This window comes from Lepidochelys kempii, chromosome 2 (assembly GCF_965140285.1).
Source record: "Lepidochelys kempii isolate rLepKem1 chromosome 2, rLepKem1.hap1, whole genome shotgun sequence".
In the NCBI taxonomy this organism is placed as follows: Eukaryota; Metazoa; Chordata; order Testudines; family Cheloniidae; genus Lepidochelys; species Lepidochelys kempii.
The window spans coordinates 116,028,887-116,054,570 of record NC_136381.1 but is presented as its reverse complement, the minus strand read 5'-3'; positions in this window follow the sequence as shown (position 1 = coordinate 116,054,570).

The window sequence follows — 25,684 nt, the reverse complement described above, 5'->3', positions numbered from 1 at the left end:
GTTTTATAGCATACAGTACATCCTGACCTGACAGAAGGAAAATACAGTAAGATGATAATATTTGCCTTGATTCATAACTCTGAGCACTAGCCAGTACAAATGAGGAATCATGAAAATTAGAGCTGGAGAAGATGTATTTAATCAGCCATTTAGGGTGATTTATAATCATCTTTGCTCATTGTTGTTCGGTTACTAGTTACATCCTTTTGTACCCCCCGAACAATTCTGCACAGACTTAAAATTGGGACAGATGAGACTTACCATACATGATCAGTCTCAATACGCAAAAGGAGAGTATATTAAAGTCTATGGGTCAGATCCTCCAATTTGGTATAACCACGTTGCATAGCACTGCTTGTACAAACTGGCCCTAAAGGTGGCATATGTGGCCTTGGAAGGATCACATTGGGCCAGTGGCATCTTCATTTAGAAAAGCCAGTGCAGAGGCTCCTATGCTTCCCATCCCTGCTGCCAGTGTTAGAGGGATAGGTGGAGAAAAGTGCATCCTGGCAGGACTCCCTTTCTCTGTGTTGATCTCTGGCAGCAGTTTGGTTCCTTGGGACCATTAGCATCCATTCAGGCTGCTTAACTGTGTACAGGTGGACCAGTCATGTGGTCATCAGCTTCAGGATTAGGAGAGTGAAAAGATGAGTTTTATGATATATTTGTGTCCCCTTCCCACTCGCACAGACATATAAACCTTGAACCATGAACATGCCCAACATTCAGAAAATTGGAGTTTCAGAAAACATGAAATTCTAATTTATGGGACATTTCCATATTTTAGGTAATTTGAGTCATTCATATCTCTGTGTGTGTGTGCGTATGTATACTTTAAAAGAGTAGGGCCACATTTTTCAATAGTGGCCATTTATTTGGGTACCTCCATTATTTGGATGCATAGTCAGGCCCAAGGTGACTCAGGGTGGGCTCTCAAATGTGGAGACGCCCCAAATCAGTTACCACTGTTGAAAATTAGGTTGCATATGCGCGGTGATGCTTATGGTACTTTATCAGTCCTATGTAACCTTGAGTACTGCCAACCCCAAGCATTCCAACAGTATGAGGCCAGGCCCCTAAAAACTTGTGAGATTGGCTTAAAATAATGGGATTTTTTTTTAAACAGAATAACACCTTTTTTCCTTTTTATTTGCCTTCTGGGTTCAGAGCTTTTAGGGTGCACTCGTTTCACGTTTCTAAGCTTTTCTCTGCTACCACGAGGGCTAGAAGTTTACTTTTTTTAAAAAAAAATGGAGATTCCATTTCTTATCCACTCTATTGATTGCAGCTGCTGTGGTTTTAACAAAAAATACCAAATATCATGAAACTTATGATAATATCACAGGTGCTGGCAATGCTGAGTTTGCAGCCTGGAAGCTGTCTAACATTAAAACCCAGCTAGTAAAGCGTGGTTTCTCTTTGGCCCTGATCCATCTCCAGTGGAGCCACTGACTTTAATGTGAGTTCGACCAACGCCCACCGTTTCAATCATGGGCTAGTATAAGATTTTGCATAGCAATCACATGAAATTTGCAGTTTTCCATGGATGTGATGCAAAACTCATTAAAAATTTGGCAGTTTTGACTGAGTTTTGTTTGAAATTTTGAGTTTGTTTAAACCCAAAGCTCAAGATAAAGCTTGATGGAGAGGAAAATGCATGTGGATTGAAAGTAAAGAAAACATTTGCACAAAACCTTCTTATGTGAAATCACTGAGTTTTTCATAGATCTATCAAGAAAGTGTTTTGCAGATTGCTGAGGGCCCTGTACTGAGTGTTATAATGGAAGATGATTTCTTGTTCATAGTCTCTGTTTCTGATATTGCCTTTGCAGCAGTTTAAAAAAAAATTGCATTCACCGATTTTATTTTCATTCTGATTTCTCTGTCCTTGACCTAAAACTGTCAGGCCAAGATGATATTATCATCTGCAGCAGATTGTGAACTATCCATTCTTTTCCTTTATGTACAGTAGTAAGCAGAATGCAGATGGGGCCCCTTCCTGGCAGCCTGTGTTTTCCACTTTTTGAGGATTCTTGAATCTGATCTGTCACAGACGTTCCATTCTAAAACAGGATCTCAGGTGAACTGAGCAGATTTGCCTGAAATGGTGATTTATAGCAATAGCAACACAGGAATTGCCAAACTGCCTCAGATTAGTGGCCCATCCTTGATTCAGAGGAAAGTGCAAGAAATCTCAAATAGGCAATTATGAAATAACTGGCCCATTGGGGAAGTTTCTTCCTAACCCCCTTCAGGTGCAAATTGGTTTATTCCCTGAATATCCCTTCCAGATTTATTTTGGTTGTGGTTGTTTCATTTTGTTTTTTAATCCTATTATAACTAGGCTTGACCTTCCACCTTATATTGTAACCCTTTATTTGTTAATCAAAAAAATCTTTAATGCAATAAGTCAACAAGTAGCTGACTAGAGATTTGTGAAAAGTTTTGTGTGTCAAACAAACCCAGGAAATGTTAGATTTTTGGCGAGTCCAATCATTCACATCTTAGGGTAGCTACACAACTTTACTCCATGAATAAAATAATCTAAGAAAATGCAAGATGTGCATTACTTTGTAGGCCAAAAGAGAATTTTTCAGGTGCTCCTATCTGGTGGTAGTTTCTGTGTGTGAACGCTAAATCATTCTCATGTGATCGGAAGGCATGTGGCCCATTGGCAACTACCAGTAGCAAAAATCCCCAACTGCTGGAGACAGGACACTAAATGGGGAGGGCTCTGAGTTACTACAGAGAATTCTTTCCCAGGTGTCTGTCTCATGGGTCTTGCCCACATGCTCAGGGTCTCACTGATCACCATATTTGGGCTCAGGAAGGAATTTCCCCTCATGTCAGATTGGCAGTGACCCTGGGTTTTTTGTCCCCCCTCACCTCCATCCTCTGAAGCATGGGACATGGGTCACTTTCAGGTTTGAACTAGTGAAACTGGTGAATTCTCTGTAACTTGAAGTTTTTAAATCGTAATTTGAGGACTTCAGTATCTCAACCAGAGGTTATGGGTCTATTACAGGAGTGGGTGGGTGTGGTTCTATGGCCTGCAATATGTAGGAGGTCAGACTAGATGATTATGATGGTCCCTTCTGAAGTTAAAATCTATGAGTCTATGAGAAGGATTGAAATCCACAGAGAAGAGAAAATAGAGAGGGACAGTGCTGAATTTTTAATCTCAGAAATCCTGTCAACTTTTTACTACCTATCACCAATATTATTTTTTACATTGTGATTCTTCTTATTCACTTTGTAATAAGTACTTAAAGGATAGATTTTTAAAATTATATTTAATGGTGATGAAGATGGTGTAATGTAGTGGAGGTCTGACACTGGAAAAAGATCTTTATATGACTTTTTTTTCTTTTGGAGAGATGCTCCAACAAAGACATGTTAAAAGCATTAGAGAAGGCTGAAGGGAACATCTTAGGGAAGATTTGGTTAAAACACTGACCTCACCTATTGGGTTTAATGATTTTTTCAGGGTCTGCCCATTGGGCTAAGATCAGAGTTGCCTAAACATATAGATAAATACTCCCTGTCCATCACTAAGTACCAACTCTTGTAACTTCTCCAGCCATGAGACATCAGGGTCATTGGTACCAAGCTTTATGTGATAACCTGGGGATAGCACTGTTAGCATTACTTCAGAAAGTAGCTGTAACTGAGACACATAATGTTGAAAATCTACCAATGAAGCTACCATGTGAAAAAGGCTCATTCATACCTCACACCATCATGACTTTGGGGCGGGAGGAGGAAGAGATCTTAATACTGATGCAAAAATGATTTTAATAAAATTATTATAACTTATTTTTAAGTCATTACCACCTTATTTGCACCCTGTGTGGAATATTAAGATATACAAGCGCGTTATAGTCATGATGCTGGGAAATATAAAATACATATATTTTGCTAATTATATTACAATATGTTGAATCAAATAAATTCCAGAAGGTTTCTGCTTTGATCTCCCAAGGACAAGCAAACATCAAGCAGACAAACCATGTAAACCTGTCTAGGAAGAAAGCTTATTGTGAAAGGAATGCAGGTTTGTGTTATCAGAGCAATAAATCTAGAGGTAAAGTGGGCCTATATCCCTCCCCCCTTTCTTTTCCAAGAAAAACCTGAGTTTAAACCCACACAAAGAATTCTCGGACTTGTCTACACTTACGTCACTGCAACTACACCAGTGTAGGTATTCCACCTCCCAGAGAGACAGTAGCTAGGTCGATGGGAGAAATCTTTCTGTCGACATAGAGCTGTTTAGCAGGGGGTTAGGTTGGTATAACTGCGTTGCTCAGGGGTGTGGATTTTCCATACTGACATGCGTTGCTGGTGTAGAGCAAGCCCTAGAAATATCCTTATTTAAACAGGGTGTTTTGGGTTTTTTTTGTAAACACACTAAGGTCTTCGTTCTTTAAACCTGGAGAAAAACTTATGGTGGGAAATGCCTTACAGAAGATACTGCTTACTTTCAACTCATATTTCCACTTAAAGGTGATAACCTTTGCAGTTTCTCAAATGCTTAAGACGGCATAAGCGTCTTTTAAAATGTATATATATTTGCAAATATTCTGTACCTAATAGCAAGCCGTCAGAGAATAATTGTCTGATATGGTTTGTATATGATATGAATACTAAAATGTTTTATATACAAATATTGCTATGCCATTTGATTCTAGACTAATACTAATATAAGAAGCCATTTAAGTATAGAATATTTGTACTAATGGGGAATTAGTTCATCAGTTACTGGAAGTCTAAAGCAAACCCTCATCCAATTCAGGAAGACAAGACAATCTTCATTCCAAAAATTGTTATGCAGAGTCAGAAACTTAGGCTACAGACTTTCTAAAAGTTATTTTAATTAAAAATACTATTTTTTGAACTAAAAGTTCTTCCATAAAAATAAGAGTGCTTGGATTTTTTGAAAAACAAATTTTCTTTCCTGTCAAACACGAATAAAAGTACAAAAATAATAAAAAAAAAAACCCTGAGAAAAATTGACAAAATCAAAAGAATGAGTTAAAATGAACTTTAAAAATTATCTGGATCTTTCTTGCCACAAGACAAACAAAGTCAATTAAAGAAATGTTTCATATTCTTTAAACAAACTGCATATTCAGGAGCTGAAAGTGTCATTTAAGGCTCTAAGCCAAATCTGAAGGTATGGAGCCAATGAAAGAGTAACAACAACCAACTTGAATCTAAACAAAAATGAAAGAGGTGTGTTTTTCTATAATTTCATGAAAATAAGGAGAAGGGTATAAAAGACTCTCAAGTGAGCTCCCCACATTTACAGCCTACTCTGCTTAGACAGAAAAACTCCACAACTCATCCTGTCCATCTCTACGGGCAAATTGCCACAAACAGATAAAGAAAACAGAAAAGGCCCAAGAAGAAGCCAACATAAGGAAACCTCCCCAAGACTTCAGCATGGATTGGTGAGAGGAAGTTAACTAAGACATTCCAAGGGATTAGATTTAAAATTCTTATAATGATTTTGTTGCAAGGTTGAAATGTTGTAATTTAAAAGACGAACAGTTTCTCCTATTACTCACCAAGTGGTTAGACCAGGTATTCCTGGACAGGAGATGGGACTAGACATTGGTAAACAGGAAAATAGTGGTATTGCATTGGTTTAAAGTTTCTTAATATTGGTTAATTGGCTGGTCTCAAGACAGCCCCTTAAATGACTTTGACCAAGTAATTTATCTAAATGTTTTCTTTGGTTTCATAGCACGTAATTAAATTATTTGCCAAATGTCAACTAGCTGATTATCTATTAATAACCAACAGGGATGTAAGAATCTGCAATGCTAAAACCTGGGACCATAGGGTGTCTGGGCCGCTAATACTTCCACATCGCCATGGGAGGCTTAGGCTGGGCTCCTGCAGGAGGCCAGGTCCAGCAGGAAGTACCGCCCAGCAGGACCTGAGTGGTAGTTCCTTGCAGCCCACTGATTGGTTGGCACCCGTTCTTAGGCCAAGAAGTCATGACGGAGAGTTGTTTGAGCAACAATACAGACTGCCTGCCTATCTTGCTTCAGACCTTGCATATGAGAGATCCCAGATTCTAGCTTCTGACCGTGCCTGCCTACTGACGCCTGACTCCTGGTTTGCCTTCCGGTCTATCTAAGACTCTGACCTTCTGGTACCCAACTCGGCCTGAGTCCTGCTCTGATCACTAGGTCAGACCACCCATGACCAGGTCATGGGAAGGTCTATCTGCCCTGAAACAAAATTCCTTTCCCCATTTTTAAACATTCTTAGTTATCTAAGGATATACTAAAGAATAAATTCACAATAATTTTGCGAAACACATAGTTTGGTCTTATCCTACCAAGAGGAAAGCACACCTCAGGGATATAATCTCTGTTAAAAGCTCTCCACAGAGACATGGAAGGGATTGTAACAAATAACTTATCATTTGCATTCAGTCATTGTGTTGTTTTATGTTTTATTTTATTTTCCTTAATAATAAAATAGCCATGTTTAATAACTGATTATTTTGCTTTGTCTTAATCATGGTGACCCCTAAGGTAAGTAAAAAAAAAACAACCTAAACACTTGTGACTAAAATAGTGGGAGTCACATCCCTGAGTTGGCAATAAGAGAAAAAATTAAGAAAAGCTAACCGGCCTACCATTTCTTGTTTCTCTAAATTAAATATTGTAAGTAATTTTTAAGACAAAATTATCAGGTGTTGAACAATTTAAAACTACCCCTTTCAACACCATGAGAGACCACCTATATTATGCTACCTGCCATTTAGCAATGTGAAAGCAATGAGGTGGCAATGGGCATATATTCTGAGCATTATTGCTTGAACAAATGCATGTGGAATGTCAACCTGAGGAATTTCTCATGTTATTGAACAAGAACACGGACCCTTCTCTGCCCTCCAGCAAACAGTTGAGACGTGGACAGCAAGATTTACTGAAGTGTGTGGTGTTATGTATAATTGATTAATTCTAGTTAAAATATGTTTCTATTCAACTGCGGACAGAGTAAAGCGTCAAAGTCAGAATCAAGTTGTGCAGTCACTGTTTTAAGTGATTAAAACCTGTAAATGTGGGTCAGTGCCCCTATCCACCATCCCTCAAATGCAGTTTATCTCTTTTCCCTGCCTCCAACTATCTACCTGTCTAACTTAAAAAATTAAGCAACCATGTGCCAGATAGCCAAAACTGTGTGTCACTGCTGCCCCCTCTATAAAACATAATGGCTAGTTGCCTTACTTCTGGTGAGTGAGGAAAGATTATAGAGAGTCCAGATTCACAGTGCAGTTAAGAAGCAACAACATTTTGTCTTTCCACGGATCTCCTTTCATTGTTATTACTTCACACATTTCTAGATTCCTCCCTACATCTTCACTCCACGGCACTGCTGCTGAATATTAATTAATACTTTGTCCAACTATAGTCAGCTGTGTTTGCTGGAATATTTCCTATATTAAACATCTGACTGTTAACTTTTTGACTGACTGGAAGTCTGGGTTGTCCATCAATATTCAACGTGACAAATATTTTGACTCCAATCACTGAGATTTGATTGCCATTATCCTTCTCATATGGGACAATGACAAAGACAGAGAGACCTCTTGGGCCCCAACAGTTTCTGAAAATGAAATCGGTCCCATATATCATGAAACTGCAACTCTCTTGGATGACCAGTTGCAAAATCATGTTCCTTTTGACTCATCACATATTCAGTGAACTTCATTGTCTCTTGAATTACTGCATAACAAATGTGGAGTTCATATGACTACACAAAAGAAACTAAACATCTTTTACATTTTAATAGAAATCATTTCCATTGTCTGCTTCATATGGAAATGGGTCCACTTAAGTGCAGTGGAGTATAGGAGGAAATATCTATTGGTGCACATCCTCCATTAATTCTGCGTTAGAAATTTAGCCCTTTCATTTATAGTAAAAATAAAACAAATGAGTGCATGCTTTTCATTGGTTGCCTAAAAGTTTAAATATATATAAACTAATTCTCAACTGGATTGTGAATTCAGCTACATTATTTCTTAACTTCTGTGCTTCGACTATACAACACATCCTAAATCTGACAAGAAGAAAGTCTTATAATTGTTTTTGCATTTGCTATGCATTATTCCTCTGTCCTTTCCTTTTTTAAAAATAAATAGTACTTTGGAACAATTGATTTTGCTAGCTAGTGCATTGATCATGCACCTCGCCTGGGGACAGAATATAGTTTCAAAAACAATAATAACTAAGACAATCATCTAATTTTACTGAAATAAAACTGAAAATGTACACCCAACAAAATCATCTCTGAGACTACTGGAGGTGCATTTGTGCTTGTACTTTATCCTCATTGACACAGTAATCTACTAAAGTTCTTCTCTCGATTTTTCTCTTTGCAATCTGGAAGAACAGATTCACCAGTGATTGTGCTCATTTATAAAAGCATCCAAAACAAAATTGAACCCCAAGGCTGATAAACTATAAAGATGCTGATCAGATCTGAGCAGAATGGACGATGCTTTGGGGCTTGCTCAGCTAAAGATGGCTCAAGAAGACTGATGGCTTTATATACACAATTACAAACTCCATAGCTTTGTCGAATGAATGGGAAATCATAAAATATGTTGCTTGCCCTTTATTAAGTAAAGAATGGTATTGTGTAAAATACTTGTGAAGATTTAGTAAATTTCTGTAATTTAATTCCTGTCACTGTATTTTCTTTCCTTTGTAGAAAACTTAATCAAACAATCATTTGGAAAGAACAATCCAATAGAGTAAACCTTCTAGTCCAAAAGAACAAGTGGCTAATTGATTTTGTTTATCGATAAAAATCAACTGGCTGCACATTGTCCGCTTCATATAAAATTCATTCATTTACAGTAGCTATGTCATAATCGATAAGGGTTTAAAATTACATTTGTTCTCACTAGAATTTCTCTGTAAAGGAGATGCTGAATTTAAGAGTCCGCTACAAATTTATATATTTATTTGAAATAATAAACAGGCAAATACAGACAAGGAAAAGATGAAAACGTCAGCGTTTTTCCCAATGAATTGATATTGTAATGGAAACATCTTCTGGCATAAAGAATAGCCCTGTGATGAAGACAAAGTTGTGGTGAAGGGACTTATCTGGATCCTGGAAACTTTTCAAATATAAACATGCATGACATAGTACACATTTAAAATAAAGAAACAAACAGGTACTGTAATAGCCTCTGGATACTCCAAAGTCTCTTCCACATTTCCTAATTTCAGGAGTGCACTACTCATTGGATTTGTGAGTCTCTTGAAAGTTGGTGATCTGGTTATGGGGAAATCTCATGCTACCATAACGTCAACCTGTTCTAAACTTGAAACATTTACTTAGGTGAAGAACCAAGAGTATTTTCAAAGTTATCTGACTGGGTTGAAGACTGAGGGCCCCAAAAACCCAGGTCTTCATAACAATCATCTTCTTAAGCTGGAAAAAAGGGGCGACTATACCAGCTTGGGGGCAGATGGTCCCATTTGGGGTCCTTTAACTGTGAAATCCTGATCCCACTGAAGTTAGTGGCAAAACTCCCATTCACATCAAAGCGGGCCATGATTTCACCCTGGAACTTAAGTGGGTTTTATTACTTTCATTTTAAAAATGAACTTCTACAATGAAACTGAACCCAAGATTTTAAAGGTTATTAAATTGAAAAAGATGATAAATGATTAGTCCCTTGCTTCATTTTTAGTTTAAAACTCATTTTTGCACCTGCAAATATTCTAGTTAAATTCAGAGAAGTATGACTTGGAGCAAGGGATGTACAAAGGGATACCTGGTAAATGAATGGGATTGTAGCACAGACCAGAAAAGAACTGGCTCAATGTGCAGTTGCTCTAAAAGCGGCCTACAGGAGGCAACTCTGAGTTACCGGACGAATGTGTCATTCAGAGAAGCTGGTTATGGTTGAATGAACATGTGAATTGTCTATATGCGCAATATTAGTTACTACACCTTAGAAAGGAAGTTATTTCAGAGAGTGTGTTTAAACTTTATTTTCATAGGAACACAGTTCAAATACACTCAGTGAAATAAATTCTTATCACAGTGATTTGTTTAAAATGTTTCCATTCATGTTGGGGATGGGTTTGTGAAATTCATGTTTATGTACAGAATGGTACTTTGTAAGTACGCAGAATACAAAGATCTCTAAATATCCAGCTAACGGAGAGGGAGAAGGTTGTGTGGTTTAGGTGGTGGACTTGCATTGAGAAGCACTGCGGGTCTATACGCTGCTCTACCACAGGCCTATGGTGTAACCTGGGGTAAATTGTTTAATTTCTCTGTGTTACAATCCCCTATCCACAAAATGGGGATAATAATACTTCTTTTCCCTTCCCTTTGTTTTGCTTGTCAAGACTGTAAATTCTTCAGGACAGGGACTCTATCACACTAGCTGTTTGGACAGCGCCAAGGACACCGGAGCCCTGATCTTGGTGGGCCCTGTGAGGTGCTTCTGTAACGTGAATAATATCATCAATGACTAGAGCTTGTCAGAAATTATTTTTTCCACAGAAATAGTTCAGTTTTTGGTTTTCCAGTGAAAAATTAAAAATTTCTGAGGAAAGCAGATGCTTTCCATGAGAATTTTTGTATAGTTGAAAAATAAATTCCCCATAAAAAAAATTAGATGGACATTTTTTGACTAGTCCTATTAATAACTTTTTGGTCAAATCAAAGAAGTGAACTGTCTTTCAGTGGAAGAACGGGAGTTTAATTGGCTTTGTGGCAGAAGTTTTTAGGAGAAGGTAGACTGAGGGGAGGGTGACATTTGGCATAGAAGGGATGCTTTCCCAAGCATAAGGTGCAGCATAAAAAAAAGCATAGATGAGAGTAGGAGAAGGAAATGAAGGGAGGTTAGGATAGAGTGAAATGTGCGGGAGGGAGAATGGGAGAAAATGAAAGCAGAAATTGATTTGTCCAGGAACATGAACTTAATGTGGAAAACACTGGCTGGCTAGTTAAGAGATTCACGGGGGATTGATGTGGTCTAAGCAGTGTGAAAGGAAATAGATATCTTTTAAAATTATATATCCCCATTTCTCCTGGGAAAATACTTACTTTCAGCCACTTCCTCTCTTCTTTACTCTGGTAGGAAATTATTAGAGCTGTTTGGAAAATGGAATTTTGGTGCCAGGGGACATTCTGACAGTTTAAAATCAGATTCCTTTTCTAATCGGTATGGACAATGAAAATATCAAAATATTTAGTGGAGTGAAAATTTTGAAGTTTTGAATCAGGAATGTTGAAGCGAAACCTTTTAACATTTTTAATCGAAAGAAAAGTTATAATTTCAGATTGATAATTCAACATAAAATGTATTTTTTTTGTTTTAAAGCAAAAAACTGAAACAAACATCATTTTAGGTTGAAACTAAACAAAAATAAAATGTCAATTTGACATTAAAGTTTTTGTTTTGATATTTGCTGGAAAATCAAAATTTTTCGTTGGAACTGACATTTTCTCACAAAATATTTAGATTAAGCTGTATTTTTTGTCAGGAAAATTATATACATAAAATATTGCACCATAGCTGTAAGAAAGTATTTCTGAAGCAATGCCTGCAAACAAAAGTCATCCTATGATAAGCAATTGTACAAACCTACAGCTGAGTGCTATGATTTAGACTTGATGATCAGACACCAGTTTGGGACTTTCATTTGCTGCAATATCATCACGTAGTAACATCCAGGTATTTATGTCAATGTCATAGTAGTAGAATCATTTTTTGTGTTAATGTCACAGTGATACACTTTGCTTTTAGAGATTCTCTGTTCCTTAAAGATTATATGTAGATTATTTTTGCTGAAAATTCCTGCACCGTCCTCTTTCAGAATCTATAAATATAAAAGTTTTCTGGTTTTTCTTAAAAGTATATAGCCAGATGCCAGCCAGATCTTGACTCCCAGCCAACAGACTAATAAACAGTTTTATGTCTGAGCATCTGAGACCATCTACTGTTCTCTCCCAACACCTTTTGCTCTTTTTCAGGGTAATTTAACCCCAGCATGCCTTGTATTCCTGCTGACCGACATACTGGTTGAACAAGTCATAATTTGAAGCTTTTTCTATCAGATCTTCACAAGCATCATAACATATCTACAGCAGTATGAGCCTGATTCAAAGCCCACTGAAGTCAATGGGAGTTTTTCCCATTAACTTCAACAGGGTTTAAATCAGGCCTTATTTGTGTAAATTAATGGTGAATTTCTTGCTTAGCTTTGAAAGATCTTTTTTTGTGTTTGTTTCCTGACGAGCACTGTTTTGAATACAAAGACTTTAATAAGCTTCTGTGGCTAATGACTTTAGGTAAGGTTAGAGAGTCCTATGACTTTTGGATTTGTAAAGTTTATTTAATGGGGATGATAAATAATATAGCTCCAGAACATACATGAGAAAAAATATGGAGTATATGTAATTCCACAGAGAAAAAGCTTTTTTTTTTTTCAATGTGAGACCGAGCTGCATCTTTTATTCTGACTCACATCCTCCATGTATAGTAACGATGCAAAATGAAAGTATAACAGACTAGTATATAGTATACTTGACACCAGATGATTGTTTGACCCTGAATTTTTCCTGCTCTACCATCTATGCAATATTACAATTAAAAAAAAAGTGTTAAAATTAACTATTGGCCATGCAAGGCTAAATCCGTCTCTCCAGTTGATTTTTTTTTTAATGTTATGGAACTGTTGATAACACAATGAGATTTTCATTTGTTTTCTAAAAGTTGAGCCAAAGGATGCCTGTAGTTGCTGATGTCACTCCAACACTAATTCAGACGCTGAAGTGAACAATTTTTTTTTTTTTAAATACAGAGAACTGGTTTTAAAAGGTATGGGCAACAGAGAGCCTCCTCAAAATGTTTGCTTTTTTTTTTTTTTACTGTTCTAGCTTTAATTCATAATTACAAGCTTATTCCAATCTCTCTGCATTATGAAACTACATTTTAGACCAACAGCTGTTATCTTCTTTCACTTGTAGCCTTGGGGTATGCATATTTTAATATTCATTTACTATGTGCCGATAAACTAAATACTTTCTACTGGAAGTCTATCAAATTAATCACAATATCTTAGTTGCTGTTCTGTCTTCCATGTAGCTCATATTTTTTAAACTGGCTTTGTTGTATAAATCTCCTCCCCCTCCAAAAAAGGGGGGCAGGGAAGAGGTTATTGCAGAATATACAACCAGGACAAGTTGATTAAATCTGTGATAATTAAAAATAGAGAGAGAAATACAGTGAAGTCATTCGAGTGACCCAACCTTCTTTCCCCTTCCCATATCTTGCATAAAGCTAGTCTAAACATTGCTATGTTGCCTCCGGCAATATTTTAATAGCTGGCTTTGTATTTGAAGGCTGTGGTTTTAACTGTTATCTAAATAGTATTAGGTCCTCATATGTGTATAATGTGGCTTATAGGTAGACATTTTCCAATCTTCCAGGCACAATCGCTTCTCCCAGCACCTTTGTGTTACACTATAAAACATGTAGCAACTTTTGTGCTGAAATTCAGCAAAAGAGCAGGAAATAAAAGTCCCTGCAGCCAATTAAAGTTTAAGGCTGTTTATTGTACAGCAGTGGATAAAGGATGGGTGAAAGACTCTAGAAGGGCAAGAAAATAGATTACGTCAAGGATGAGTGTGGTGATGGAAGGTAATAATGTCAAGGCTGGGGATGCCTAAGTGGATTTCTCATACATTTATATTTTCTGAAGCAATGTCCTCTTTTCCCAGTTACAACTGAAGGGCAGCACTGGTGGACAGCGATAAACAATCGGTGCCTGTTAAAATCAGTGGAAGTTTTGCCACTGAATTCAATGGGAATTATATCGGCTCCAATTTGCATGGGATATAATATCTCTATTAATAATGATTCAGGGCTAGATCATGCCATTGCATGCCCTCTGAGGCAAGGGGTAGTGCTTGGACACACCACCCAAGTGGTAGCACCAGGAGGCCTGGTGCATCAGAAATGTCTCCCCTGCTGTGTTGGGGAGCTGGAAGAATTTGCAACATTTCTTGAGAGGCTGTATAGCCTACTAGATAGATGACTTGACAGGGACACATAAGATGTGGCTTCTATTTCCAGCTATGCCACTGGTCTACTAACAGATCTTAGGCAGATCATTTAATTGCCTTGTACCTCGGTTTCCCCATCTGTAAAATGGGGATGATGCTACTGTCCACCTTTGTAAAGTGCTTTGAGATCTATGGATGAAAAACAACATATTAGAGCTAGGTATTATTATTGATTGGCCCAGGCACTGGGAGGTTGAGAGGGACTCGTGAAATCCCTTAATTAGCCAGAGCTCCTGGGCAAGTAGCCAGTCCTATGCAGTCATGCAATGGTGAGTGGGGAATCCTGACTCCCTTCTGCTCCCTGCATGGCCCTGAGGGAGCTAGATACAGGTTGGCCCTAGGGAGCAGCATCATAGGGAGGCAGTGTGTCCTAGTGAATAAAGCACAAGACTGGGTGTCTGGAGACTTGGGTTCAATTCTCAGCTCTGCCACTGGCTGACCTTGGGCAAGTCACTTCTCCTCTCCGTTCCTCAATTTCCCCATCTGTAAAATGGGGATAATGATACTGGTCTCTTTTGTAAAGGAGCACTGATAAAGAAAAGTGCTACGTAGGTATTGTTATAGCCTGTGTTCTACAGAAAGTCAGGCTAGATGATCACCAGGGCTTTGGAGTGGAGCCCGGAGATGGAGTGCGGCGCAGCTCCGGAGCAGTGGAGCTGCAGGTTTTTGCCTGGAGCTGGAGTGGAGCCGGAGCACAGCTCCAAATCCCTGATGATCACAGTGGTCCCTTCTGGCCTAGGAATCTATAAAACTCAGCATCCCCAAAACATATTTATTCAAGATGTCGGCAAAAAAAGCACTCTGCTGTAAAAATAACTCTTAAATCTTTTGTGTAAAAAACTTAAAATGCAATATTTATATTCCTGGTTATAAGGACTCAGCGCTAATCCCTGTCACTGGAGGCCTTCTGGGTTATATTTACATAAAGGACAGCATATCAGACCCAATAATAATTCTTCCAAACTTATGCTCATGCATTTTCAGGAACTTTCAATGACTGTTTTCTCAATCTTTTTAAAAAAATACCTACTCGAGTGCTGAAAACATTAATCCATGGTTATTGCTCCAGCCTTTAAGAACTTCTGAGTTCTAGGGCTGGTTACATTTAGCTTCATGTGATCTGACATGCTAAATTGGAAAGCAAAATACTGCTTTATAAGATTGGTACTAAAATATCTTCACGATGATTACATCATTATATTTGTAATCAAATTTAGATGTAAAATTATATCTAATCTGAAATCTGCATCTCTGTTTAATTGACCTCATAAAATACATAATAGCCTACCATCTGTAGTTCACCTTCAGAAACTCATTGATCTCTCTCTATGTCTTCTGTGAGGAGCCTAGCACACCTTTGAGTGCTGGGAGATAATAAATAATCCTGAATATTAAAGGAGCCTTTTGTTAGTGATAAAAGGAAAATACTGAGTCCACCTGTGCGCTGTAACATGTCCAGATGCTGTGTCATGTAATTATCATGAATGTTAAAGGACAGCTAGTAAGTCCCTGTCCTGAAGTCCTTGTTCAGGCTTCGGTGAAGTCAATGGGTGCCAGGCAACGGGAGTTTTCTCTCTGCAGAATGTGGTGCTTCAAAAGGACAAATACATTTTGAAGATAAACTGAAAGATTTGTTCATCTGCAGAGACCTGAGTTCAGGGTTTAGTGTTTTTTTTTCTCAAATAGACGAAAACTTGAATTAAGTGAAAATCAGAATTTCTTTCCCATGGGAAATTCCAATATTTGCGCGTGTGTTTTCATCCTAACTTGGAACAGAGAATTGACTTGTTGGCATTTTTTTCTGTAATGAAAAGTTCTAAAACCTTTTGACTTGGAAACGTCCAAACATCTAATTTAGACTCAGTTTGACATGAAACTGCATCTGACTATGGGCCCACAGTTCCTCATGGGAATTGTAGTCTGAGTGTCTCGTGTTTTCATGGGGTGTTGCGTGGAGAGCAGTGCGGTATGGTAGCTGAGTGAAGTCCTGGTGCTTTCAGTAGATGCACCCTTTTGTTTTGCAGTAGGTCAGAAACATCCTTTTGTGTCTTGCATCCTGAAAACCCTTGCTCAATCCTTCTGACCTCTCAAATTGCCAGCTAATTCTCCTCCTCCTCTTTGTCTCCCAAACCCATCAGTTAAATTTGATTCCCTGGATTTCCTTTCTTTCAGCTTTTCCCTTCACCTTCTATGGCTTCAGCTTTCTCCAATCTACCAAACACACCCTCACCAAGTTCACTGATTACCTCCTCTTAACTGAGTCAAAGGGGCTTACTCTTCTTTACCTAGCTGGTGACTTTGACACAGCTGATTACTCTGCATTCCTCCACTTCATCTCCAATCTAGGCTTTCGTAGCTTTATGATCTCCTGATTCTCCTGCTTTGCTCAACACTCTTTCAGCATCTCAGCCTCCTATCCCCACTATTTGTTAGTACTCTTCAGGAATCTGTTGTGTCCTGTCCTCTTCTTTCTTTGCTTTCTCCTTAGGTGACCTCCTCTGATGCCATTGTTTCAACTGCAGCACCACCTTCTGTAGATCGTTCCCAAATCTTCCTCTTTAGAAGAGCATAAGTATGCAGATCTGCATGTCACCAAACAGATATTCATTCTCATTACTCTGAACCTTGAACAGTAATCCCTCCCTCTTTCTCCTCCTGTTAATATTTCAGTTAGAGGTGGTGAGGAATCCTCTCTTTGAAATTTTTATTTTGGTAATTTTTTTTCAAATTTGCATTGGGAAAATCAAAGCCAAATATCTTATTTCAGATCAGTTTGACACAAATTGAAATATTTTGGATTGTTCAACTGATGAGAAGCACTTCATTTTGAGTCTATTCAACATTAAACTGTATTCACCTATTGTGACTCATTGCCTTCTGGGAGCTGTAGTTTGGACTCTTGTTGTCTCCTATAAGCTGATCTGTCTGGCTCCCCTACATCGCTGATGATGCAACACAATCTTCCCTCTGACTGAGTGGCATGGTGCATCACTGGAGTCACTTGGCTGTGGATGCACTATAGGACATATAATCTTGCCCATAAGGTGAGAATGTGGGCATCAGGCCACCTGAATTACAATTGCCATGAGGTTATGCATATGGAAATGTAGTTGAATATTGAACTGACTTGAAACAAAATGTTTCAAGCCAGGTCTACAAATCTAAATGAAACTGAAATGTTGAATTTTGATCAAAGACTCTGAAATGAAATGTTTCATCATTTCCAAATAGAGATTTTTCAGAAATTTTTGTTCCACAAAAAAATTCAATATTTCAACTTGTCATCCTGATGTTGAACTATCGGAATATCCAAATTTCTCTCGGGTCTAATTTCAATATCATTTTAAAATTAATGTCTTGCTTAAGGACACAAAAAGATCTTTGTGCTGAGACAAAATTCAGGATCTATGAAACCTGTGTATAGCCTGCACTGGGATCTGGGTCAGCAACCTGGACCACCTACAGGCAGATTTGGAGCAGCTAGAGGCATTCCATATGTGCTATCAGTGCCAAATCCTGAATATTAAAATGGTTTAACTTTGTGCAAAATGTCATAATCTCACAAAGATCTGGACTCCCTGCAGTTGCTCATCCTATCCAAAAGCAACATTGCATGCTCTTCAGCTTTGCCGCTAAGATGGACAAAACCAACTCTCCATATCATGGCCTCACACTCTCCCTTTGACATGTGAAGGGGTACATTCTCTGATAACACTTAGTGCTGTTTGTCAAAATAACCCTGTATAATCATGCCAGTTTCAATTATCTTCGTAATTTATTTCCAAATATCTGTCCGCCGGTATGTCTGTAAAAATAGATCCACGCAAAATTTCCGCCCCTAGGTAGAGAGTTGAAGAAACCCCTATAACAACCCAGTTCCTGTTTCTGTGCCCCCTCCCTGCAGAGCCCAGCCAGGGGACGAGACACTTATATCCCCCCTAGAGCCCAGCCACAGCTCTCCCCAGCCCAGACACTCGCATCCCCTACCCCACAGAGGCCAGCTGTGGGGCTTCTCCTAGCCCAGACACTCACACTCCCTCCTCCCTCCCCAAGCCCAGGTGTGAACCCCCCCTGGACCAGACACTCACACCCGCTACCCTCCTGGAGCCCAGGGATCTAGAGGAAAAAACCCAGCCTGATGGTGGGTTCCGGGTTTGCACAGAGTTTTCTTCAGGTTGTGCTGGGAACTGCAGCTGCTGGGAACCCTCCAGTTCCCTCCCCCTCCCCCGAGCCTTCTATTTGTGAGCTGGGTTCTGCCAGGTCCAGCAGCCTCTAGCGGTGGCCAACATTTCTGCTGCATTGCTGTGTGGGGGAAAAAAAGGAAATTCTGCGCAAACAACATTAATTTCTGTAAAATTCTGCATTGTGCAGTGGCACAGAATTCCCCCAGAAGTAATAGGATTGAGCCAGATCTGGGAACTTTGCCACATGATATCTGAGGCGATTCTATCACATGTGCTCAGTCTAGCTGGTGCAATGGTCAGTAGTAGATTGTGTGTGTGTGTGTGTGTGTGTGTGTGTGTGTGTGTGTGTGTGTTTAAAAGTAAGACAGGTTAACATCCTTTTTCTCCACCAGTGTAGGTGCCATCTGCCTCTATGAGGGAAAAGTCACTGAAGGGGCTAGGAAACTCTGAGTTAATTTTAACCCCTCATTTAAATCACCAGGTGGTGTTTGATTCCTTGACTAAGAGACATAACATTTCTAAACAGTAGGAGTACTTTTTTCCTTTACAACTTATCCACAAACATTTGTGGTTGCTCAACTCCTCTATTGTGTGCATAATAAAATGATATATTTTGCAATGTCATGAGAACATGTCTGGTGAGAATGCCTTCATGAATATTTATTTGGGCTAGTATTCACCCGTATACTTTCTGCAAATATTCTTAAGAGCAAAAACATGCTCAACCGAATATTCCTGGGTAAGTGAAAAGAAAAACAAAACTCAAAAGCAAACAACAATAACAAACAAACCAATAAACCCCACCACCAATAAAGTGAATCAGAGAGATTTATTCACAAGATTTTTTTTTTTAAATCTTCACTCAGCTTTGAGCAAAGCACAATGTTTCGTTAACCTATTATAGGGTTTTGGAGATTTTTGTTCTTTGTTTTTGCTGTATTTAATTTCTTTTCCTTGTTGATTTAGAATAGGAAATTAAAACATTTAGTTAATCTCCATAATTGACATAATTTTTACTACCCTCAAAATCTTCTTTTACTTTCTTTAATGAATAGTAGAACTTGAGTTCATTTTCCCTTTTCTCTTCCTTTTTTCCTTTCCCCTCATTGCTGTCCCTGTTTTCTCTGTTTTTCTTGTTTCCATTCTGCCACTGAAAAAAGTGGACAGAGGTGGGAGGGAGAGAGAGGAGAACGAATGAACTAACTAAATCTAAACCTGAAAAACTGAAAACTATTCTGGTTTTGGGAGGCTTAAAAAAAAACAATTAGAAAATTTCCAAGTTCATGAAATATCTTTACCATTTTTTTTACCTGGTCCACTTCCCATTGCTGGGGAGGTGAGGAAAATGTTAAAATGCTTTTCAACAAAGTGTTTTGTCCTTAATTCAAGGATCTGCAAAGGACAGGGCAGGATCAATGACTCCATGCTCCTCAAATAAAGAGCAGTGAGATGGGGGAAGTGAAGGATACTCCTGGACTGAGAGCCCTAAAATGCAGTAAAGGCTGGTGCTGTCAGGCAGGCAGTTAAGCCTGGCTCCTTTCCTATTCTTCTACCCCTGTTTGTAGGACTTGGATGGCTTATTTAGCTTTAAAAGAATTTGTCTTAGAAAACCATGTTATCAAGCATCATATTTATTGATGCTCTTGTTCATCTGAGGCTTTACTATTCTCATAGTGACAACTGCCCTGTTCAAATTCCTTTAGCAGTATAAAGTGAACATTCAGAACAGTCAATGGAAAAAAAGTAAAGTCAGGTTCCCATCCCTTTGAGATATGTTCCTTCTGTGCTTAAATATGGAAGAGCACAAATATGCAGAGTAATGCAAATGCAACATTTGAGAAAAGTGTTTTGTAGAATTTATTGTGATTTTTGGTGCCATTTTATGCCATTTAGCTTTCCATATTTCACTTCCTATGAAAATTCCAGGAAATGGTTACTTTTGCTTTGAAAAGTCATTTTTAAAAATTCTGAGCAATCTGTGCTTAAAAACAGGCCATTTTGTGCTCAAAAAAGGGGCAGATTTTAAGAAGAATGTGCATATCTTAGCACTTTTTGTAGCAATTGGCCAATTTTAGCATTTGTACGAAAATGCAACATCCGACAACTTTTAAAGTTTGCACAGTTTTGCATTTGTTATCAATGTTTCATTTACCTCTAAGAAGCACAGATAGAATTGGGGCTTGTTGAATCTCTCGTGTTTCAATTCCACTTTTCCACATAGCAATTTATGTTCTCCCCCCTGCCCCCATAAACATGACACACATTTTATCCTGGATCCAGCACGATTTTAGAGATTGCACAACATCTTCTCATTACCACAGAGGATTAAAAAATATACTATACTCATAACCATTCAAAATGACTATTTGTTGCCACTGTACATACACCTACAACATGTCTCAGCAACATTCATACAGAGCAGTTACAGCATGTACAGTAATAAGACATAAAAATGCAGAGAACCAATTTAGAGGCCAAATTCAGGCTTGTTATATAAATGGCTGTAACTCTTATTGGATCAAATGAGATCAGGTCAGAATTTGACTTGGAGTACAACAATTCTCTTTCTTTTATTTAACTCTTTTAATTATTTTTTTGTTAATGTACAAATATTTTTTCTTTCTGACATATTGTTCAGAGGGGACTTTGGCCTATATCTAGCAAAACACTTTAGCACCTAAAATCACTAGTCACTTTTGAAAATCTTGGCCTTAAAAGGTTTCAGTAGTAATTGATTTTCCTGAATAGAAGAATGAAGTGGGTTGAAAAGAAATATGTAATATAGCACAAAATAACTCAAATTGGTTGATAATTTTATAAAATGTTATATAAGGTTACATCTGTGTAAAATAACTGCAGTATATAGTATATTTTAAATATATGAAAATATTCCATCATATATTTATTTACCTCCATACTGATTTTTTAATAATAGCTTGCTAGTACTGTGTTCTATTTCAGAGAGATAGGAGGCTAACTTCGGATTTCCTTTACACTGGTGTAAATCCACTGACTTCACCTTAGTTACTTTGTGTTTGAAAAGATGTGGCCCACTAGCTCCTGTTTCAAAGATTTCCCGCCCTCATACCAGAAGATTGCCACTTCTTAAATAGATCGAAGGGTGAAGAAAGCCAAGTTTATCCTGTTAACTGAGTTGCTTTGTCTTTTTGGACTCAAACAACACTGGGCCAAATTCTGAGGTCCTTACTAATTTTTTCTCAGTCCTCCCACTGTCTTCATGATTGGTTGCCATGACGCCATTAAAAACAATCAGTGCTTGCTTGAGAAAGGGGGACTTGAGTAAAAATGGAGGGTTAAATTGTGCCCTTAGTTGCACCAGTGCAAATCCCAAGTAATTTTGTTGAGTTCAGCTAGTGGATTTACACCAGAGTAACTGAGGTCAGAACTTGGCCTTGACAGAAAAAGGTTGGTCTTGTAGTTAAGGTACTGGATTCTGTTCTCAGCTCTGCTACAGACTTCTTGTGTGTCCTTCGTCAAGTCACTTGGTTTCCTTGTGCCTCAATTCCTCATCTGTGATATGTAGATAATAACATTCCTTTCTCCCAACCTATGCCTGGTTGCAAGCTATTTTGATCAGGGACTGTGTCTTATATATCCAGTGCCTAACACAATGGAGACCTGATTAACCTGGATTCATAAGTGCTGGAACTAGTGTGTGTGTGTGTGTGTGTGTGTGTGTGTGTGTGTGTGTGTGTGTAGGTGATGCCATACCCCCTGTCTTGAAGTAGTAATAACTCAAATACATGGTTTCCACCTTCAGCACCCCCACTGGATTTGACCTGTTGATGATATGAAATGGCTTCTTAAAGTATGAAATGTCTGTAAACTCACTGAAAAATGTCTTGCGGTAGTCTCTGGTGTGCTAAAATCTGAGTCAACCCTGACTCACCCACCTACCAAGTTTTCTATGTCTTTCCAAGACGCATTTCATGGACCAGTTTTTGTACCTAAATAACTACAATACTTTAAAATCACCAGAAATACTATTAAGAATATTGCTTGAGAAAAAAAAATACTTTCATTCTCATTTGCTCTGAAAAAATAAAAAAACCAACAACTCTCATTTCTTTTTGTAATAATTGCATTGTCTCACTCATTGGTAGCTTGGGGTTGACTTTTCTAAATATTTTTGATCAATAGAAAGAAATGTAAAAAATCAGTAGATTGCAGCTTGTAGCTGGAATTGATAGATAGTTTAGGTGGCAGGCTTTGAACTCCCTTGGCAATCAGTAGTTGAAAGAAATTACCTTACTTCCATAACTAGGATCTTCTGCCAAATTTACCCTGTTCACTTCTAAATCTCTTACATATTTGAAAGGATTAAAGTTAAAGATGAGATTAAAAACTTTTCTCTTGGCTTCAAAAAGAGAACAAAATTCTCTGTACAAGCATAACTGACAACCTCTTTTAAGACTGGGGTGGGGGAGGAGAGGGGAAGCTTAAAGAAGTTTCCCCTTTTTTTAACCATTTATTGTCCACTTTTTTGTAACTTCGTTTCCTGGTGAGATGGTTCTTTATATTAGTCTTGTTAGACCTTTTGCAAAGGCGATACTTCATGTTTTGACATAAGTATTTTTCTTTCTTTGAATGCTTTCTTGAATCATTAATTCTTAACAGTGCAGTTAATTCTACATGTTGTGGCAGAATTAATTGTGTTGCCATAACATCACTTTCTCCTAATAAATTTTCCACTGTGGGGATTTCAGCACTTCAAAGACAATACAACGTACCTTTTGCTAACCAGATGATAAGGTTTCATCTAGGCAATGAAGCCAATGATTATTTTTGAACCAACGTATAATTATTAAGACACAGTCAGAGAACTTTCAACATGCTCACAAGTGGCAGAACTAAACAGAAGTAGGAATGTCATGTTGGGGTTGAGGTTCAAAGTTAGCAGCCAGTTTTCGACTCTGCAGCTACTCTAATTACACAACTCTGTAAATTGGAACAATTTATCTTCTGCCAACTGCAGTAATTAATTTTCTCTTCAGTCAGTGGAGGGGGGATTGATCTTTCCTTTATGAAAATCTTTCTCACACAAATACCACTTTGCTCTTCTGTGTTTCCAGTTCTGTAAAGGTGGAACATTGTCCTTCTGTACAACAGATATGTAAGGAAGCTAAGGCTCTAATTTTTCATATGTGATCATATCCATGTGGTGGTTATGAAAATGAGAACCCCAATGTATTGATATGTCTAGTAACCTTAACATATTAAATACTTGAGGGATTAGACGGGCTTGGGTGGTTGCAAATGGCTAAAGGAGTTTTTCACATGTAGACCATTGGTTTAATTGCAGCCTAGGTCACTAGTTACCAAGTCTTTCCATCTCATGGCTTCTCTGTATTCTATGTGAAATGAGTTTGTGATTTCAGTACAGTTCCTAGTGGACAAATGCTTCCATCCCCCAAACCACCAATGCATTGACAAGAACTGGCCCCTTAAAAACACATCATGGAGGTCAGGGATTGTATGGACAGAGTCCAATTTTCCATTGCACTACAGCCCTTTGTGCCCTCTAATGACACATACAGGGCTACCAAGCCAGTGCATGTGGCCACCTGGGTGATGTAAAACCAGTGTAGCATCACTATAGTAAATACCTTTTAGCCAGCACAGATGGTGTGGCTGGGGAAATGGGAGTGTGCTGGAACACCACTGAACTCCAGCTATTCCTGGCAGTGGAAATGGAAACAGGAAAATATGGGCCTTGCACCTTCTGGGGCAGATCTGCCAGTGCAGTAATGTTGTTTCACATCACTTCAGCAGCCTGAAGCTGGTGTAACTGACCACTCTAGGATTCCTGTGTTAGGGAATGACCAGATGACTGTGAATTGCTAGTATAATGCCTAGCCCACTCCGTCGCCAGAGGCCACCGCAGCCCCTAGCTATACCAGACCCCTGGTTCTGAGCTCAGAGGAGCTACGTCAGTGTGGAAATTCAATCTACTTCAAGTATACAAAAGTCTATTAGATATATGAGCCCTGATTCATTTTTTTCTCTCAGTTCTAATGTACCAGTTAGGCTGAAAAGGAAAGGAGTAATCTCCCCAGCGAACTATCCCCACGACAGGGGATCTCTGTGCTTACAAAGGTAGAGGTGGCTCCACTACCTCTGTGCTGCCTTCACAGCAGTACCTCCCACTCCCTCTCCCACTAGTTCAGGGAGAGTTTTGGGGTGGGGTAAGGATGGGGCAGAGACCAGGGTAAGGAGGAAATTGTGGCCTCACAATTCTGTGTCCCTGGAAAGCCTCATAGGGCTTCTGGAAGCAGGGGTGCAAGTTAGGGCAGCCTTAGCCTGCCCCAGGGAGTCAGAGCGTGAAGTGTACAGCAGCACCTGTAAAGCCCCGAACAGGTGAAATGCAAACTGCCTCCCCTCTGTCCCTTCACCTGTGCCAGGATGAACGTGTCCCATGGTCTTTTTCATGTTATCCAATGCTTCTTGAAGACTGTTTCACAACGGGAAATGGAACCATTAGGAGGCAGTGTACTTATAATGATAGAACACGTAGAAGAAACTAGGAAGAGAGAGAGAGAGGTATAATGTGTCAGTAGAAGTACTGTACATACAGTTCCAATTGATAATCTAAATAGGACTACAATTTTGTTTGTTTATTTTTTGATCATAAAGGGCGGGTTCTCTCTGAAAAGACATTTGCTGTATTCCAGTTCACTACATTTGATAATCCTCCTTTGCATCACACTTTAACACACTTAAAACACATCAAAATATGATCAAACTACATTTATCAGCAGAAAACAGTGTGAGTAAAATTATTAAAAATCCTTTGAGTTTCAAAGACAAAAATAAAGCATGCTCATTTGGCGTTTAACTTCATATGGTGATTCAGAATTATCTGTTTCCAGTCCTTAATCCTTGCATATTTATATTTGTTTTACTGGTGTTGGCGTTTGTGTGTGTGTTTAATAATTATGTAGGTTAAATTGGAGGCTGAATTCACTTCAACGCATTCCTGAAATCACAATTAGGTTGGGCTAGAAAAGTCAACATTTTGATTTTGTGGACTAACATTTTGAAATCACGAAATCATTTGCATTCAAAAAGCCTGGGGCCAGATCCTCAGAGGTTGTAAATTGTCATAACTCCTTTGACTTAAATTTAGCAATGCTGATTTACACCATCTGAGGTTTGTTCTTGGTTTCCTGTTTGATTGTTGGGCCAAAAGCAAAGGAAATGTCTTAGTTCTAGTGTTTGTTTTATAGACATACATTGTTCCTGGAAAAGAAATTTTTCAAAATCTAAAGTGAGGATCTGAGTAACTGAGTATCTCTGGGTGGAACAAAGGAATAGAAGAGAGGGGCTAATTGTTTAATTAGTAAATGTCTGCTTGG